At 39.9% G+C, this 20,229-nt stretch overlaps 1 protein-coding gene across 15 annotated transcripts in view; it reads left to right on the top strand.

The window, feature by feature from the left end:
* The first annotated feature begins 1,648 nt into the window (after window positions 1-1,648).
* The window catches only part of PHF21A (PHD finger protein 21A), a 213,743-nt gene continuing 195,162 nt past the window's right edge, over window positions 1,649-20,229 (top strand). For 6 of the 15 annotated variants that reach the window (XM_064288225.1, XM_010592099.3, XM_023550687.2 and 3 more), the window contains exon 1: window positions 1,649-2,143. The gene's annotated coding sequence lies outside the window, so the exon portion shown is untranslated. The other 9 variants (XM_064288224.1, XM_064288221.1, XM_064288228.1 and 6 more) reach the window with 7 other exon arrangements.

A 20,229-nucleotide genomic window follows, 5' to 3' on the forward strand; every position in this document is an offset into this window, starting at 1 on the left:
ATGCGTAGTGGCAGATGCTACAAAAGTGCTGAGCCTTAAAAACAAAACCACCCCCACCCCCCATTTGTATTCAGTTGAGGTTGGGGTTTATTGTTATTTAACATTCGAAGGCCAACACTATGTTAAGTCCAGCGTGCTGCACAGAACAGATATCACCGACCAAAAGGGATTTTTTAAAAATCTAGGATTTTGGACTTTGTTCTTTATTGGGGTTGGGGATTATTTTAGAATCCAGTATTACACTCGTACAAAAATATTAAGCTTTAAGTTGAAAACTATCGATTTAGAAATCTAAATAAACCCCCTCCAAAAAAAGAAAAGAGGCCCACCCCCGCCCCGCCAAGAAACCTCTGAAAACAAGAATTCTTCTGATGTTTTTTTTCCTTCCTGCAGTTCTCCATGTTACAGTCCTTGGAGGTAGAATAGGCATAAAATACTTTCACTAATAAAATATGACAAACCGCCGGATTATACGTGGCCGATTCCCAGTGATTGCCCTGCTACACAAAGCAGAAAAGTAAATGCCATCATCCCCCTTAGAACAAAAGAACTTAGGAATAAAAAACATGGGGGGGGGGTGGGGGGGAAGCAGCAATAAATAAAGGTGAGCGAAGGACTCGGTCCCCTGCCCCTCCCCGCAGCGAGTGTGGGACTAAGTACGGTTAATAAAGTGGTTCAAGGGTAGTTATTTGGAAAGGGGGCGGGGTGGCGAGGGGAGGGAGCGGGCGAGCGGCGGCCGGGGATTGCATGTTGCATTCGACTTGAGGTTGCATCTTTCTCCTGTTGCCTGGACCACGGTCCCCATTGCAGTGCTTCCCCATTGCTTCTCCTCGTTCCTGCCCTCGCGGCTTTTTCTCCCCTTAAAACTGCTGTTGCACTGGAGGGAGTTGGGGCCGCTCCGGAGCCCCTTTGCAGCTCCTGCCGACGGGAGGGGGAGTTGGGCTCGGGTCGCGGAGTTGGGGGGGCCCCAGCGGGCTCCGGCCTCGCCTTGGCTGCGGTTGCATGGGAGCCGGGCTGCAGCGCTGCACGGGCCCATCATTGCGGCGGCACCGGAGTTTGGCCGGCGCCGCTCCTTGCTCAGCCCCATCACCGCCGCCGCCGCTGCACTGGAGTTTGGCTGCTGCTGCCCTACTTCACTCTAGTTTAGTTTCACTCACTTTACATCCGGGTTTTTTCCCTAGGCAATGGGGGCCGCAGCACACCCCGTTCCTTAGGCAAAGTGAAATAAATTCGCCGCACCGACACGTCAAGTAGTCCGCCCGTCCGAACGCCGCCGCGGGCCCCCGCCGCCCCCCCAGCCGCCGCCTCTTCGTCCCCGGGGGGGCCCGTGCGTCCCGGCAGCCGGGGGCAGAGGCGCGGGGGCCCGGGCCGGCCGCCGTACAACTCCGCCCGGCGGCCCCCCCCCCTCCCCGCCGTGCTCCTCTACCCCGGCGCCTCCTCTTCCCCCCTCCCTAGTCCCCGCTTTCCCAGCCCCAGTCCCTCTCGCCCGGCTCTCGGGAGCGGCGGGGGCGCGCACGGCGGCAGCGGCGGCGGGCCGGCGAGGCCGCGCGGCGGGCTCCCGCGCGGGCGAGTGTGTCTGGGCCTGGGCGGAGGGATCCCCGGGCTGAGGCGGCGGAGGTGCTGCGGCCCGGGGCCGGGTGGTGAATGGGCTGGTGGTGCTCGCTGCTGCTGCTGAGAGGAGGAGGAGGAGGATGAAGAGTTGGGCTTGTTTGTCTCCCACAGTTTCTCTCCTGCTGCTCTGATTCCCCCCCCCCATTCCGGCCCGGGGCCTGTGTGTGTCTCTCCAGAAGGAGGAGGAGGATCCAGTTCCTCCCCCCACCCCCCTCCTCCCCACCCCCCCTTGCCTGGGGAAGAGGAGGAAAGAAACAGTCCAGAGAGAGAGAGTGAGTGAGTGAGTGAGAGAGAGAGGGAGAGGAAAGGAGGAGGAGGAGGAGGAGGGAGAAGGGAACAACCTACCATCTTAACACACTAATATCTAAAAAGTGCGAGAGGCCCAGAGCAGCAGCAGAAGCAGCAGCAGCAGCTCCAGCTTCTTCCCTCCCTCCCCATGAAGAAGAGTTCCCTCCTCCTCCTCCTCCTGCTTCTCCTGCTCAGAGTTCCTGCCTCCAGCTGCCAGGGGGGACAGCCAGCCAGCAGCAGGAGGGTGCAGTATCCCAGCTTTTCCATTCTCTCTTCTCCTCACTCTCCTCTCTCTCTCTCGTTTTTTTCTTGAGTAGCTCTATTTCCCCTCCCTCCCTCCCCCTCCCCCCTCACCTTCTCTCCTTCTCTCTGTCTTGTCTCTGGTGTTTGTCTCTGGGAGGAGCAGGGGCTGCTTGCTCGGAGTTTGTTGTGGGGGGGAAGTAGGGGGAGGGGAGGGGTGTGTGGGAGGGAGGAGGGAAAGGGGGTGTTCTCGCCAGGACCCCTCAGTCAACTTGAGATTTGAGCAATAACTTCCCCTTCGGGGCGCCCCCCTGCGTGCCCTTCCTATTCCTCCCCCCCTAAAAAAAGACAATGGAAAAACCTGTCTCCCCCCTTCCTCCCTTCTGCCCTCCACCCCTCCCCAGGATAAATTGGAAGTAAGTTTATGAGCAGCCTCGGGAGCCTGGGCGCAGAGTGCAGGGCCGGAGCGGGTGACAGAGGCGGCGCGTTGGGGGTGGCGGGGAGGGGGCGTCACATTGTCCCGGCGGGGGGCCGGGGAGGGGGCCGCAGGCGGGGGCGGGGGGCCGGAGCCTCGTCCGTCCCCCTCGCCTCTCCCTCGGCCCGGGGATGGTCGCCTGGGCTCTTTCTCCAGCACCCCCCCACCCCCCGGGATGCTGTCGGGGGGAAGTTTTTATTATGGTTATTATTTAATTATTATGGTGATTATTTTTTTGGGGGAAAACCATCTTGTTTGGCGACTGAGAGATCTGGTTAAAAAAATAAAAAAGCTGCGGCTGCTGACGCTGCCGGGCCCAAGTGTGTGTCTGTGTGTGTGTATTGGTGCATTTGTCTTGGGTGGCCGGAGCAGCGTTGGGGAAATTCCGCTTATTCTTCTTCTTCTGCAACTTGTTATTCCGGAGAGTCTGCCTGCACCCCTCACCCCGGGGCCGGCCCTCCCGCACTCGCCGCCGCCGGCCGCGGGGCGCCCCCGGGACCCCGAGCGATCCGGGGCCGACCGGCCGCTCCGAGAGGGGCCGCGGCCGCCCCTCCCCCGCCCGCGCCCCCGCCGGGGGGAGGGGCGCGCGGAGTGGGACTCTTTCCGTTTGGTCCAGCCCCGTCGTGCACGCAGTTCCCAACACTTCTCGTCATCCTCTCTTTGGTCTCTTTATTCTGCTGAGCGGTGCTGTTAGGATTTCTTTTTTTTTCCCTGACCACGTACGCGATGGTGGGTAGCAGCAAGGTGGCCCTGGTAGGGGAGGGGCTGATATCGAGATTGGGCACCGGGGGAGAATGTCTCCTTTCAACTTTGTCTGTGGCTTGCACCCCCGGAGAAGGCCACACGCCGGTTGTGGGGTGCAGATGTGCCGAGAGTGATTTCTAAGTAGTTGAGTTGTTGAGATGAGGATAGGACTGCTAATGGTAGGCAGGTTTTGTTTTCATTGGTGAATCGGGTGTCATCATATTCCGGTCATATGTTGAAATATTCTTTGTTTAGGTCTTGAAGTAGAGGATCTCACTTGCACGTCCACATTGTGTTGTTTTTTAATGATGTCTCTGGAAGTATGGCTTTCTAGAATTTCAAATGTGACTTAAGGTCGGAGCGTGTGTGGGCCTCAGCACTGGCCTTGACAGTGAACTTTGTGGCTGTGTTTTGGATTTCAAAGATTTGCCAGATAGCTGGGATGCGAGTTGTGGATTTTTCTTAATTGTAGGTGTCAGGAATGTAGATGCTTGAGCTGGGGGAAGTTAGAAGAACATTTATGTATTAATAATTGATAGCAGAATATTAGACTCAGGTTAATTTGGCTGATGAAAGTTTTTTTTTTTTTTTTTTTTTTTAAGGAGTTGTGCACTCTAGGAAGGAAGCCTTTTCATAGGCACACTTTTTATAGGGGTTCTAAAGGGAGGGAAGCTGGAATATCTCCTTTTAGAGAGAAGATACTCATCAGCCTCTGTGGTTTTAATGAGGGCTTGATAAACAGACTGAAATTGGGATTAAGACATTTAAGAGTATTTTTCAGTGTTTATGTTGTTTGTTTACATCTGGTGTGCACTCATGTTTGGACAGTAGGAATAAATAGGTCAGCTTTTGTTTTAGTTTTTGAAGACTAGTCCCAGTTTTTTTTTTTAAAGTTTCACAGTTTTGTAGGAAACTTAACTACATTTTTATTGGAAACACTATTATTCATTTTAAATTTGGTAAATTCCTTCTTATCCCTTCTTCTGTTTCCACTTATGTATGGAATCTACCTTATGGGCTTAAAACTAGTATATTAGGGGCCATTTAAAATGTCTGAAGAATGCATTTTAAAATTCCAGGACACATCTATTGATGGCAGAGAGGAAATTTTTGTGTGCAGTTATGTTCATGTTTATCAAGAACATCTCTGTCCTTAATTAAAACTTCTGTAGACGTAAAGCTGTCCTTAAACAGAGAGCATAGTATTAGTGCAAAAAAGTCTCAAAACACACTTCAGACTAATATGTTAAAAATATGTCAGGTGCTTTAATTAAGTCAGACATAATAGTGTTTACAGTTTGACTGTCATTGCTCAGCTGGCCTCATAATAAAGTCTTTTGCATGAGTGCTTTTGAAGTCAAATTTTTAACTTAGTTTTTAGGAAAATTTGCAAGCTTTTTTAAGCATGTTGCATTTTGGACTCAGGCAAGTCTTTATGAGACTGGAATAGTCATAGATTGGAAAAGTCGCCTACGTATGCCAAATTTTATTTTTAAGAGGTGTAAGTGATGGACGGGGCCCTGTTTCTTTTAGCTTTGAAGGGTCCGTCCTTTTCCCTATTCAATCATCCGGAAGGAGCTGCTTCAGAAATACTCTTCTTCTGCTTACATGAAGAGCTCTAAATGGTGTCCAGCAGGAGGTGCTACAGCAAGAAAAAGCAAATCAGACTTTTGAGGGCTTTGCCACTTATTACAGCTCTGCTTAGGTTCAACTAAGCAAGAGGATTAACACCTTAAAGTTCCAGAAAGATTTTGAGTAAGTCTGTTTAAAAATTGCTTTAATAAGTTACACTTGCTATTTGAAACTGAAATCTTTGACAGCCCTTTACCTGTGTATAATACTATACAAAGTAGTTATTGTGGGTTGCTTAAGGATGTTCCCTTTAGGTACAGAGTGCTGTTAGGATTATTTTCTTTTGAGAGTCTTACATTGGTGAATGGGGTGTGTCGAGTGCAGATTTTTGAAAATTATATGTGATGTCCGTAAACAGTAATAGTTGATAGACTTTGGGAGCTTTAAACTTTGTGATAATCCCTGTAATATTAATACAAGTAAGATATAGAATACTTGATGTTTTAGAAGGGGAGATATTGTGCGGTAAAAATTTTAGACTTTTTGTGTCTCCTTCCCTCCCCTCATCTGTGGTCCTAATAATTCTAATAGTTGCATTCTAAGGAGCTCAGTTTTGTGAATTTATATGGTTGATGTATTTAAGTTGACCTCTAAAGACTGAAATTATTGATTTTTTAAGTAAAATTACATTGGTGGGTATGGGTCGTTGTTGATACACCTATTAGCAAACAACAACTGCGTAAAGATGAAAGTAGCTACTTTAACAGTTCTGTAGTATTTACAGCACATGGTTCTTTGAAACTGTTAGTATTAGGTGAGTTGATTATCACTGGAAATACCATGCTACTGTGGTTGCTTGTAAAGTTTAATATCAAAGTTTTAAAAACTTAGGAATGTGTAGAAAATTTGATGAACGTGCTTTTTGTCTATTTTCTAGACTTATTATCGTATTTTTTTCTCAGTAGGATCAAATGAGATAATACACATGAAGGTTCTTAGTATAGAATGCCATGTAGATGTTAAGTTGTTGAGATAGGTAACTAATTAATACATGAGCAGAATATTCTGTCCTTAAAATCTTTCTCCATGTCAGTTGGGAAATGAAGGCAATAAAAGTGTTCCCTGAACATTTTATGAAATTTTTTTTTTTTTTTTAAATACTGCTGTGGTTACCAAAAAGCTCTTTGTTAGAGTTTTGAACCTTTGTTTAAAAAATGCTGCCTAGGCAGTTTTTCATAATTCAGAAAAAGATCATTTTTCCTTTTGAAGATCTTGTGAAATGCACATACTCTGTTAAAGTTTTTCTTCATTTCTCCATTGATGTGATAGCTTTAGTAGTTGATTTTAGTAGATATTTAAGTTTCCCGACTCTTCTATAGACTTTTATTAACACAGTAACAGATGTCATGGTTAAGGTTTTTATTGTTTTGATTAACTCTGTAACTCTGAGAAATTCTCATTAAAATTTGCAAACTTATTTCAAAGTGAAAAAGATATATATCTATATATATGCATTGGTATTAGGAACATATGTGTATCATTTTTGTTTTTCTATTTTAGAAGAATGCATGAGGAAATGACTACTCAAATCTAGAGGAGTGCACTTAGATATTTTTGTGCAAAAATAACCCAAAAGTTTAAAACTCAAAGCTGTGGCTTTCTTAATATATTCTCACAAATTTGCAATAAAAAATGAAATGAAAATATGGATAATTGGGAGTCCCTATGTTTATGAATATATCAAAAGGAGTAGTATCTTAAATTTTTGAAGTGACTGTTCTTTATGAAGCAGTTCAATTAGCAAGTCAGTATAGAAACTTGCCTCTGTGGAGGGTGAGAAAAACATTTACCTCTATAGATAAAAATGAAACCTCCTAGGGTAGTATTAAGTGTTTCACCCACAGTGTATACTAAAGCTCCTCGTCAGGAAATACCAAAGCTAAGCTTATATTAATGTGCTCTCAGTTTTGTAGCCTTAGTATTTTATTGCTGAAGGTTTTTGTGTTTAATTACTATTCAAAGGGAGTAAAGTTTTACGTCTCCAGCCTTTGACAAAATTCCATTATATCTATATTCATAGATGATTTCTTGAAGAATGTTTGACTTCATATTAATTTGCGCTGGGAAATATTAATGATTTATGCTGACTTCTCAGGAACTTTGATACATGGAATTTTTTGTGGGATTAAAATATTTTTTGGGAGCAGGGCAGTGTATTTCGATCATGTATTTTACCAGGTGTGTTTTTGCTGCTTTGACTTTTTTTTTTTTTTAAGGTAATATGTTAACAGTGCATTAAATTTATTGTAGGTAATTATTAAATAGTATATGCTTTCTCCTTTGTATGTTTGTGTGGCCATACTATTTTATAGGTTTTCATGTAATTCTTATTTGTGTATTAAATTTTTGAAGAGTTACCTTTTGTGAGAATGTTGAAATAGACTTTTAAGAGTAACTTTTATATTATCCATCAGTCCAGTCTTAAATGGGGGTGGGTGGTGACCTCTACCTTTCTGGAGGTGATATATGCAAGTCTGTCATCCTTTGGGTTTTCCTAAAGCAACTTTTTTACACCAGACTGTTGTCTGGTAGTTTGAATACCCCTTGACTTTTCTCTCTCCAGTACTTTTAAAGGCCTCCCCACCTTTTTTAAAATAAAAAATGGTTAGTGAGCAGGTATTGGCAGAAGGACACCCCTCCCTTTTTCCTGTATTTCAGAATCAGCTAGGGAAATGTTTTCTGCTTACAGTTTTTGAAGTAGAAAAGACAGTGAAAGGGTAATGTGGAGATAGGAAGGGCATGGGGCCTAACAGGTTGATGATCTAGGCTTTATTTTGCCTCTGTTTGTGGGCCTAGGGGAAAAAATAACTTAAACACGGAAGCCAAAAAGATGGGTTTTGTTTTATTGTTTTGGCTGCATTGAGAATACAAACTGTCAGTACTTGAGGAGAAGGAGCAGCAGAAAGGAATCGATTTTTTTTCTGCTGCAGACCCAAGTATTGTTAACCATGTGCCTGTCTGAAGCAGCACACTTGCAAATCAAACAGTAGTTGATTCTTCCAACTCCATTAGTAGTCAGAAACCTAAACTGTTTTTTTCTTTTTAAAGAAGTACCCAAAACTTCAGGATAATGACAATCATTTCCTGATAAAAGTGGGTGATAGTAACCATGGCAACTGCTATCTCTGGCCTTATGGACAGTACGTTGTATCGATGAAGCTTCAGATCCTTTAGTAGCCTACCACTTTTATGGTGTGATGTAGTAGCATGTGTTGCAGGTGATTTTTAGCTGGATTGTGTTAAATTTGTGTGCCAGCATATCTTTCCTTGTTAGGAATTTCTTGGACTGTGTTCCACAGCATGTTTGTGAAGGTGCTGTTGCCTGAAAATAACCCACCACCTGTGTTAGGCCTCCTGATGCAGATTGCACTTAGTTCTTTCCCAGCCTCCTTCCTCAGTCTTGCAGAAAATAGGGGTGTGTGTAGAAACTGTGGGTACATAAATTAGAGCTCAAATTTACCAGCTTGGATTTGGACATGTTATTGATAGCTTTAAAAAAAAACCAAAAACTTCTGTGCTTTCACAGGAGGTTAATGGATGATGGGAATGTGCCCGTCTTTGGAATTTTTTCCTTTAAGTGTTCTGTCCAGAAACGTATGTGTATATGTGTTTGTGTGTAGGGAATAAGGGGTGAGGAGTGGAGCTGTAAAAATTGAGTAAGGATATGGCAAAAGATGAATTTAAGTATTTTTTTGTGTTTGTGATGCTATTGTGTGTATGTATGACTAAAGGAATAAGAATATATTTCCAGTGGTTAGTGGTAGAGTAATGGAAAATGTTTTATGAGAATTTCCTCTAAGAAAAATTATTTACGAAGTATAACTTGAGAATGATCTTTCAGGGAAAACCTGGTAGAAGGGTTTTTTGGATAGAGAGCTTTGAGACAGGGCCAGCCAAACGTGAAAAAATTGCTTTAAAAACTGTATTTCCATCATAGCAAATCTTTTTGCTTTAATCTTTTATTATGCTTATTATACATAAGGATTTTCCTGTGTGAAAATGTTGATCTGAATATTAACTGGTACTTTTCCCAGTGTGTGCTAAATTGTGTGCTGGAGCAGAGACCAAATTAGGTCTGAATTTGCATAGACCCTGATAATCAGATCTAGTCAAATTGTGCAAGATAGTTCAGACTTTCTTGAAACTTAACTGTGATAGGGCAAAGTGGCTTGCTTACTACGAGTACCAGGATGCATTGCAGCTTTTGCTTAACTTCAGATTAGAGCATTGCATGCTGGGACCTGTAGTTGCTTTAAACAGCACAAGTAACTCTTCCCTCTTGTCTACTCCATTTTATACACAGCTTCCCAAGCCACCAAGAACTTTCTGCTGAGTAAAGTTTGATTGCTAGTATCATGCTTATTAAGCTGCTGAAATTCTAGTGAGTCTGCAGAAACAACCTAATGCTTTAATTTACCTTAGATTAGTTTATTTTTATATCATTCACTATATGATTTACATGTAAAATAATAGCACACTGTGTACATATACATACATATATATTTTTATATGTATATACTTAGCACTGGTAAGTTATTTTTATGTCTGTGGTGATGTAGGTTTCTTTATAATTATCACATTATGGTTGCTAGAATGGGCATTAGAAGCTTATTACTGTTTATATAGTAATATCATTGTCGGGCCTGATATATATACCATTGCCTTTTTGGAGGGGGGAGGATGGGACAGTTCAGTAACTTCATTTGAATGGAAGGTTTTTTTTTTTTTTAAACCAGTATTTGAATTCAGAGTTCTGTAATTCTTCTGTAGTAATTGTTAACATCTTGAATATCAGTACTCTAATTGGGAACCAGATTCCTGAAAATAAGCCTTGTTTTAATGTAAATTTAATACCCAAAGATGTAGTCTGAAAGGTAGAGGAAGAGGTAAGATTTCTTTACTAATTTGTTAATGTTTTCATTTGTGTAAAGTTTAAATTTCTGTTCTTTCGAGGGTTCTAACACTCTTATTTTTTGCTTTTTAACTAATATCTGAGAGTTGATGCCGGGATTAAATGTTAACATCTGTGAAAGTGCCTAGCACAGTGCCTGGCACATAAGGGCTCAGTATATGTTTGGAATTAGCAGCAGCTGTGGTAGTAGTGGTTGCTGTTATTAAAAAATAGCATACTTGACATTTTTTCCTCTCTTTTTACGTTAGAAGTTGTTCAGAAGCCCAGGCTGTTAATAACAAGAGTTTGAGATTTTGGGCTTATGGTAATGATGCTGCAATTCCTTATATTTTTTTGCTCTACATAAAATGTCTTTGTACCTCAGTTTCTCCCTAAGTGATATATTGCCCCTGGGGTCAGACAGCCATTCAGGAGCTGAATTTTCAGTAAGATCCAGCTCTTTGTCACTGCATTTGGTTATCTTCAGAAAGTTCAAAAGATGATGAAGATCTTTTTTGTTCAGAATGTTTACACTGGCAAAATTTCCAAACTAGTTGATTCATAAAAGTAAGATGCTGCAAAAATGTTCCCTGTAACACAGTGTATGTAACCTTGGAAAAATCCTTTCGTGTTTAGAAGCATGTACCAATCTATCACTGCAGTTCATAGTGTTAAAGGGTTGATGTATTCGAGGCCTGAGCAGCCCCAGAAATAAAATGTAGTTTCAAACCTGTGAGTTGTACTTCACACATTAGATTAAAAAAAACTTACATTTATTTTCTCTTTTAGGACATTGTAGCTTTTGAACTTGTTGGATATTTTTCTTGCATGGCTGGTCACCTTTAGCTTTTTGAGATGGGAATAGGATGCCTGGGATATTGAAAAATGTAAACGTAAATTGTGATGTTTGTGCCTTAGTTTCGTTGTATGCAGAATCAAAGTATCTTTTTTACCTGCTTGGCTAGTGTCTATTCCAGCCTTTTCCCTTGTGGGGCGTTCCTGGTATATTATTTATTGCTGAGGACTATTGTGTTTACTTAAGAGAACTCTGCCTTTAGTAGTAATTATTTAAGTACTTGTTTACACAACAAACCCACTGTAAGAATAGTAACCCTTTTCCCTCAAAAATGTGTTTAAAATATTTTTAATGTGTATGTATTAGACATTGAGTAGATTCTTTAGAAGCGTTGAAAATGTATGGAATCTCATCCAGTGTTTGTACGTTATTAATTATTTTATATCAACTTGGCTTTTCTAGACCTATACTAAATGAAAGAAATTCAACGGTTACCAAGAAGTTAAATACAAAGGGCTAATTATAAGGGGGCAAATAGGCTTCTGGTATTAATTGACCAATGCAGGAAATATCAGGCTTAGATGAATTCTCCTCCCCTATATTTTATAGTCACACACACTCTTGTAATTTCTCAAATACTGAATTTGGAAATAAGGAGAAGAAATAAAAGAGAAGAAAACTGAGCAGCCATGTGTAATTCTGCATAGGTCCTCCCTCTGACACACGTAAATTGTTGAGCACAGTTTTCTGTCTTTTTTTAATGGAGTGTCCCAGGCTGATGTAAATGAAACAGTTGTAATGGTATCAGAAAACCTGGCTTCAAGTCCAGCCCTGTCACTTAACTGTGCACTTGAGAAATTCTGCCTTGCTCAGCTTTAGTTTTCCTGGGCAGCAAAATGGGATAACAGAAATGAGCCCGCTTCACAATGCTGGTACAAGGATTGGATAATACTCATGAATGTACTTCATAGACTGTAAAGTAGTATATATAAATTAGATGTTGTTACTAATAAATGGCTAGATTTTAAGGTATTTGATTATGTTAATATTTAAAAATTTTAAGTGTGTAGGAATCAAAATCAAAATTGGTGACCCTCCCCACCAACAGAGAAATTCTTGACACGTGTTTACAGATTTGTTCTTGACACATTTGTGTGTATAATACAAATATCATAAATGTATTGAATGTGTTAAGTTGTTACGGGCATGAAGAGGTGTTTTTTAAAATTTTATTTGTTTTGTTATTGAGAATATACACAGCAAAATAAATACCAATTCACCTGTTTCTGCATGTACCGTTTAGCGACATTGATTATCTTCAAGTTGTACAACCATTTTCACTCTCCTTTTCTGAATTGTTCTTCCCCCATTAACATACATTCACTGTCCTCTAAGGTTCCTGTCTATTGTTTCCAGTTGCTGTTGTCAGTTTGATCCTGTGTAGGTAGTTCTTAAAAGAGCCTAAGGCTGAAGGCAGACATTTTTTAACTAGTTAAGTTAAACGGTTGTTTGATTTTAAGAAGACTTCAGAGGATATTTTTGGCTTAAAGTTTAAAGATTATCTCAGGGCAGTAGTTTCAGGGGTTCATCCAACCTTCTTTGCTCCAGGAAGTCTGGAGTTTATGAGAATTTTAAATTCTGTTGTACATTTCCCCCCTTTTGATCAGTACTCTTCTATAGAATCTTTGATCAAAACGTTCAATAATGATCACTGGGCACCATCTAGGTCTTTTGGTCTCATGATAAAGGAGGCAGTTGTTAATGGAGGCAAATTGCCATACATTTCATATCCTCCTCCTGTTTCTGGCTCTCCTTATTGCTGTGTTGCTTCAGGTGAATAGAGACCAATTGTGCCTTGAATGGCTGCTTGCAAGCTTTTAAGGCCCCACGCACTATGCAATGAACTAGGAGATTGGACAGAAGCACTAAACATGTTATTAGGCCAGCTAACCGGGATATCCCATGAAATCATGACCCTAAACCTCCAAACCAAGAAACCAAATCCTATGAGGTTTATGGTTGTACATAAGTGGCCTCAGCAGCCAGTCTTTGTTGTTGTTGTAAATATATCTGTCACACAGCTTTTGCCAACTCAACTTTTTACAGGCGTACAACTTATTGACAACAGTTAAAATAATCGGCTGTTTGACCCTACCCTTAATCAATGTGATATTTCCATCACCATTAACCCCCTTCTCCCCCTCTCTCTTACCCCTGGTAACCACCAATATACTTTTTTCTCTATACATTTTCCTTTCCTTGTCTTTTTGTATAAGTGAGGTTAAACAATACTTGTCCTTTTGCGATTGGCTTATTTCACTCAGCGTTAAATCTAATAGCTCCATCCATATTGTAGCATGTATCAAGACTTCATGTCTCCTTTGACTGAGAGTATTTCATTGTGTGTATGTACCACATTTTATTCATATGTTGGGGAATGAAAAGTTTTAATTATGAGCTTTTATGTTTAAAAATATTTTTATGTATTAATATACAGACTTACAGTGATTACATAAATATATATATTTATTCTTAGAGAAATGGTATAGATTGAGATTTTAAATGTTTGGCAAGTTACATGAACAGTTTCTGTACCTTAGACCTATCTGTTGTTATCAATAGTAATAATAATACGAGTGTAATATTTATTTGAGTGCTCATCATGTTCATTGCCAAGCCTATCATGTTCATTGCCAAGCCTTTTGACGTACAGGGTCTCACTTTTATTTTAACCCTCCCAGCAATATTATGAGGATCCATTTTCATCTTACAGATGAGGAAATGGAGGCTTCCCTAGGATCGTGTAGGTAGCAGATGATACAGCCTGGATTCGAGACCAGGTTTGATTCTAGAGCACCAGATCTCATGTCTCACATGCTGTACTGAGCTATGTAATTCCCAAAGGAAAGTAGAAAATGGAGAGTTTTCAACTAAAGTTTTCAGTTCACTGAAATGGCCATGGTTATGATGTATTATTTTGAGAATGTTTCATGTTGATTTCGGTTGGGTTAGGCTGAATATTTTGGAAATAGTAAGCACTGGAATGGAAGAGAAGTGAAGGTGATTCGGACAGTGCCTGTCTTGTTCATCGTATGACCGTCACCAAGCATAGTGCCTAGCCAGCGTGGAGTGGAGACTAGTAACTGTTTCTTAAGGGTTGGAAGTTGGGTGTTTTCGTATGGTAGGTTATTTTATACATTTCCTCAGTAGGGGCAAATAGTTTACATTCACTCTTCAGTCAGTCCTTACGTAATAACATTTTAGAGGGTTAGGTAAGTGTGCTTTCGTTTAAGAAATATTACGAAAACATTGCATCTGAGTTATGAAAGTAATTGCAGCAATAGAGATATATATACAGTAGAAAATGAAAGGTATCCCATTCCTATCCTACTTTAAAAATTTTCCTGTGCATTTAAATATGTATAATATTTATACGTTTTAGTTAAAAATAGAATTTTATCATAATGTTCTTACAGTTTACCTTTTTGGTGGCTATTTAGAAAATTCACTTGTTTTTGAAAATAGAATTCATACGGGAAGTGGGAGTGAGGTTTATACTAAAATTAAGGTTGTAAACTTAATGCCGTAGTCTAATTATTACCTATGGGGCAAAAATTATTTTAAGTTCTTTTACTTGTACCTCATACCTTAGACATTGTTGTTTTCAAAACTTTATAAAATGCTGAGTAAAAAAAGACAACATTGTCATCTATCCTGCATAAGTTATTTAGGAGACATCATTTCAGAATTAAATTCTCCTAGTTCTTTCTTGTAGCTACTTGAAGAGAATAATTGTGATTTCAGATATATGTGTATATTTTTAATGGTAGTTCTTAGTTGGCATTCATTTAACATTTACAGAGTAAAGTGGAGTTTTAAAACCAAGAAAATAGTTATAATATTTTAATTAATAGAAACTCAAGCCCCCGCTACCTGCTGCCATTGAGTCTATTCCGACTCATAGGGACTCCGTACGACAGAGTAGAACTGCTCCATAGAGTTTCCAAGGAGTACCTGACGGATTCACACTGCCAACACTTTGGTTAGTAGCCGTAGCACTTTAACCACTACGCCACCAGGGCTTCCTGAAACTCAAGCCAGTACTGCTTGACTGGCGTATAGATACCCTGCGTAGGAATTAGTCCTGGAACTCACATCTTTATCTTGTCATGTTGGCTGACTGCACCCACTTCCCCATACTTACTCCCTCTCTCAACCCAGGATTTTTTAAGGCGGTAATAAAGTATTTTTTATAGGAGTAAAAAAAAAAAAAAAATTATTTGAGTGCTATCGGTTTTTCTGTTACTATATTAAAAAAACATATACTCAAGGCTTTATAATCCACATTAAATATAATCTTGACTCTGATTTTGAGAGTTTTAACTTGTTGCTAAAGTTATTAGTCATAATTCACCTTTGTAATTTTTTAAAAAAATTTTTTTATTACGTAAGTAATAAAACTTTTTCCATTATAGAACTTTTTTTCCAAAAGCATTTCTAATCCTAGAGTGTACTCCTAGATTTTAAGGTGCTATATGCTTGTTCATGAAGTGTCGAAGTTTGGCCTTCAAATTCTAAGAATTGGATCTGATAGGATGTAGCAATTTAAACTATAGTCAAAGCTTTACCAAACCAGGTTAAGAATATTTCTCACTGGTAACATTTATATGTGCTTTTCATTTTGAGTGGCTCACAGCATGTCCTAGAGTATTTTTTTTATTCCTTATAATAGTCTTAAAAGTGTAAAAGGCTTAGTTAATGTCATGAATGGTGAAACTGAGGCAGAGGCAAGAATTTGTAAGTTAATGGCAGAGCCTGGTTTTCTTGTCTGTCTTAATTCTGGCCTCAGTCCTCTGATCCATAGTCTCCAAACTTCCCTTTTAAAAATGATAGCCACTGGTAAATGTGTATTTATGTATAATATTCTAAACTAGTATTTTATGTAATAAAACAGAGGAAGGTTGAAATTTAAAAAAGGACGAGATTGGAAAATTTAAGGTGTAATATTTTCTTCCCATAGCCCCTCCCGGGGGTGCACGCACCCATTTGGAGACTAGTGCTCTAGATAGGCCATGCTGCCTGCAGAAGTGGCAGCCATGGGGACACCTGGAGGATGATTGGTACAAGGTGTAGGGCTTTAAGTTGAAGCGGTCTTTTGCAGCTTTTTAATTTTAAAGATACAGCCTTTCTTTCTGTGAAAGGCTGGAAGATTGAGGATAAAGGCCTTGAGAGAGTCGGGCTTAAAAGACAGAAATATAAGCTTTATTTGTTTTCTTCAAGGTTGACCAAAGGGAAAATGCTGCCTACCCCGGCAGCTCTTATTCCCAACGAGGTGGCAGCGCCTTTTTCTGTTGTTGTTAGGCAGTTCATGGAACGCAGGATAGCTTGGTAAGCGTCTTCTCTGTGCCTGATGTGACGTAACAGTGTAGAGTATGCAGCATGCATGTTAAGTACAAGTGGTTGTATTTGGCTTGTTGCTGCAGCATTTTTGAGGATGTCTTAAAAAGCAATTATCACTAGATAGAGTTGGATATGTACAAATTCTTGAAATCATCATTTCATGGAGCCTAAACTTTGTAACTTGAATTATTCTATTTAGTATTTGTTTACTTCTACCCCCCCCCACCCCCAACACCTCAAAGCAGAATTCTTTTTCTGAAAGGAACAGATGCCGTTAACTTATCAGGAGTTGATACTAAAAAGCCTACAAAAATCTTTGTGCCGTTTATTTTCTTTATTTAATCTATATGCAAAGCATGTTGTAATTATTGTTGGAGGGTTTTAAGATGATGGCTCCTTCCCCCACCGTCTTTGTGCTCAGGGGACATAGATTAGGAATGCCAAATTGGCAACTTGGTATAAAGAAATAATGACCAGTGAAGTAAAACGGGAGTTCAAATAAAAAGCAAACCAGATACAAATGTAGAATGAGAATATCTTAGTAAAATGTTAGCATGCTGTACTTGGAACAGATGCCACATTAATTCAAAAGAGAGCCCAGAAAATGTGGCAACTTTACGATGTCAATGGAGGGAGCTGCAGTAGTTCTGTTCTCATTGTGTCAAGTTCTCAGTACCTTCAGGGCCAGTCCTGTTCTCCTGGATACTTATTTTTTTGTTTATATTATATGTTAATATATAAATGTTAAATCCATTCCTAATTTTTCATTTATGGAATTAAATGTATTGTCTTACTAATAGATAGGTATCAGGGTAAAAAGCCCACTAACTTGTAATGCAACAGTAGTGATTCTTGTTTTAAATATGTGTATCATGAGAGGCAGAATCGGAGGCATAAGTTGACTTTTCTCTGCACCCTTCAAGGTGCATTTATGGTACTTAAAGGTAATCTAAGATTTGAGTCTGAAAGAGGCCTAGTGCTTTTTGAATGTACGATTTGGAGAAGTTACAAAACCATGAGAATTTTGCATTTATTTTTTTCTCATTTAAATTTATAGTCATCATTGGACATTTGTTAGGATTTTTAAGTAGGTTAAATTCATTCATCTCTTTTATGGTGTTTTTTATGATGATTAGAAGAAGAAGGGGTGATGGAAGGGTACTATACACACTTGGACAGTTCCAGAGTGACACTCGTTTTACAGAAGATTGCACCAGGGTCTCTCTGAATTGCCTGTTTCTTGCATGGCATGGTTAGTGTGGACCTGAGTGTGGAGAGAGGTGGGCTGGGGGCTCTTAACCAGATTTTACTTTTTTTTACTTCCTGAGCGTGAGATGATCTAATCACCAGGAGCATATCCTGTGTGCCTGTAAAGAAGCCTGGTATACATGCTTAGTAAAGCCCTACTAGTTTTCTCTCAGTTGGCCTAGGCATGAAGGCTTATAATTTAGTAATTTTGTAGAAGAGGTGAGAACAGTTTTGTTCTCGTGCATTTAGGTGAAGGGAAGTTTTAGTACGGCAGTAGAGTACACCAGTTGAGTATCAGTGAACCAACTTGTATGGGCTCAAATCCTGACTCTACCATGTATTAGTTCTGTGACCATGGCGAAGTCACATCACCCTGTGTGCCTCTGTGCCTCAGTTTCCTCATCTGTAAAATGTAAATTAGTGATAGAAACCATCTGTGGTTGCTATGAGGGGTAAATGAATTAACGTGTAAACTGCCAGATGGCGCCTGATACAAAGGAAATGCTAAATAAACAGAGCTCTTAGTAGAGATTATTATTAACATTAGCTCTCTTCTTTGTTCCTTTCTCAAGGGTTGAAATAAATGTTGCATAGTGGGAAAAGAGCCAGAGCTTTAGGGTCTGACACCTGATTTGGAATCTCACTTAGTACAGCCACTTAAAGTTGTATGAAATTGAACTAATTATTTATGGCTGCTAACCAAAAGGTTGAGAGTTCGAATCCACCAGCCGCTCCTTGGAAACCCTGTGGCGCAGTTCTACTGGAAACCTAATGGAGCAGTTCTACTCTGTCCTGTAGGGTCGCTATGAGTCGGAATCCACTCAGCGGCAACGGGTCCTTCAACAAAGATTTAGTACGTACATGCTGTATACCAAGGCCTGTGCTGGTCAGTTGGACTTCACTTTCTTTGTCTCTGATACAGGGATAATACCAACATCCTAAGGCTGATGTGAGGATAAAGTCAGGCACTCTTAAGATATTTGATAAATGATAGCTGCTGTTACCGTTATATTATCATTATCATGATCGCTAAATTTCCGATAAACGTTTATGGGAAAAGAATGAATGTGGAACAGTTTAGCTGGAAAGAACAGTTTTCTTTTCCTGAAATATCGTGGGGAGGAAGGGTATGGACAGAAGTGTATCTAATGAGTTCTTATTTGTGAATACCTTGGGAGAAATAGAAAATCATAGGAATATGTCAGTTTTAACAGAGCCTTTTAAAAATATTTCAGGGTACTTTATATTAAAACCCTTGATAACGTAAGCTTTTTTTTTTTTTTTTCTTCTCCAACAACTGATGAATCCAACATCAAGATATTTATGCAGGTTACAGTAAGTCATTTAGCATCAACTCATTAGTAGACTAGGCATCATAACTCAAAACTGCAAAATACTAATCAGCTGGTCAGTCTGTTACATCTGCTCTAGAGTGTATGTTTAACTCTTGAGAGTGTAAGAACTAATGGAAACGATTGTAAAACACCAGAGGTATAAATGTGGCACAGAAATGCTTTCTGGTAATGATGGGCACAGTTGGTTTGCTTTCTGATTTTGGGCTTTTTGCTTTGGTGAAATTTCCTCTCCTAGTCTTTTCTTATGGTAATTCATATTTTCTTTCTATATTTAATCATCATACGCTACCTATATTGAGCTGAAAAACTGGGCCTGACAACAAATGGATTGTGAAAAAAGTCATTCTAAGTCTCTGCCTTAAGTGATTTCTTCAGAATTTTTTATTTTGGAGTTTTTATTATATCTGTATCTAGTATGTATGTATCTGTCCGTTTGTCTATCTGTCTGTCTAATCTTGTCTATCTGTGTGAAACCAGTAAACGAGGAAAGGGGAAAGATCATTAAGTGTGTCATATAATTAATTTTATCCATTTATTATGAATTTGAAGATGAAACTCTTCTCATTTTTGATCAGTGGATTTTTATTTTTTCTGGGACTCAGCAAATGCGTTTGTAATAGATTACCAGACATCCTGAATATGGTATGTTACCACGAACAGCCATTTGAGTTAAAGTAGTACAATAGCTTCCTTTGATTTCTTGTTCTTATTTATACAACTGAACCATTTGATAAAGGCCTAGTAGGGGGATAGATGTATTTACTTTGTTTGATTTTGTCTGTGTCTCTAAAACGATGTTTCTGCTTTCTGAGCAGAAATTCCAACAAGTTTGTTTTGATGAAGTGCTGTACTTTAGCTTAACTGATATTTTAAAAAATCAAGTAATTTTATAGCAGGCTGTATTGTTTACTTTTAGTTAAAAAAATTGTAATGTTACTTTACAATAGGTAGAGTAGCCAGTAGTAAAGCTTTGTAGCTTTTAAATTAACATAGCACATAAAACCAAACCCATTGCTGTCGTCGACTCTGACTCATAGCAACCATATAGGACAGAGTAGGTCTGCCCCGTAGGGTTTCCAGTGAGCAGCTGGTGGACTTGAACTGCTCACCCTCTGGTTTGCAGCTATAGCTCTTAACCCCTGTATAATGTTAAGCTTTCTTTACTTTAGAACGTATGCAGGGCCTGTAAAAATTACTGAAAGTTTAGAAATGTATTTCATTTTAATAAATATCTGGGTTAGGAAGAGACCCTGTTGGGATCTTTTGAGTTGATTTAAAGAATTGTACAATTTTGAAAAGTCAGTTTATACCTAGCTAATTTTTAAAAGGTGGTACCACTTCTGACAGGAGTAAACGCCTGCTATACATGTGCACAGGAACCCATCAAGTTTGTTGGTGCAGCAGTTACTTTACGAGAGGTGAGCATACTCCCTCCCTTGCCTTTCCTCTCCGCTTTACTGTCTCTTATTTTATTATCTCTTCTTTGCTTTTACCACCACCTGTCTGCTGTTCATCACTCCCCCCAAAACCATCTTCTTCTGTTTCCCTT

This window comes from Loxodonta africana, chromosome 7, assembly GCF_030014295.1.
Source record: "Loxodonta africana isolate mLoxAfr1 chromosome 7, mLoxAfr1.hap2, whole genome shotgun sequence".
Lineage (NCBI taxonomy): Eukaryota > Metazoa > Chordata > Mammalia > Proboscidea > Elephantidae > Loxodonta > Loxodonta africana.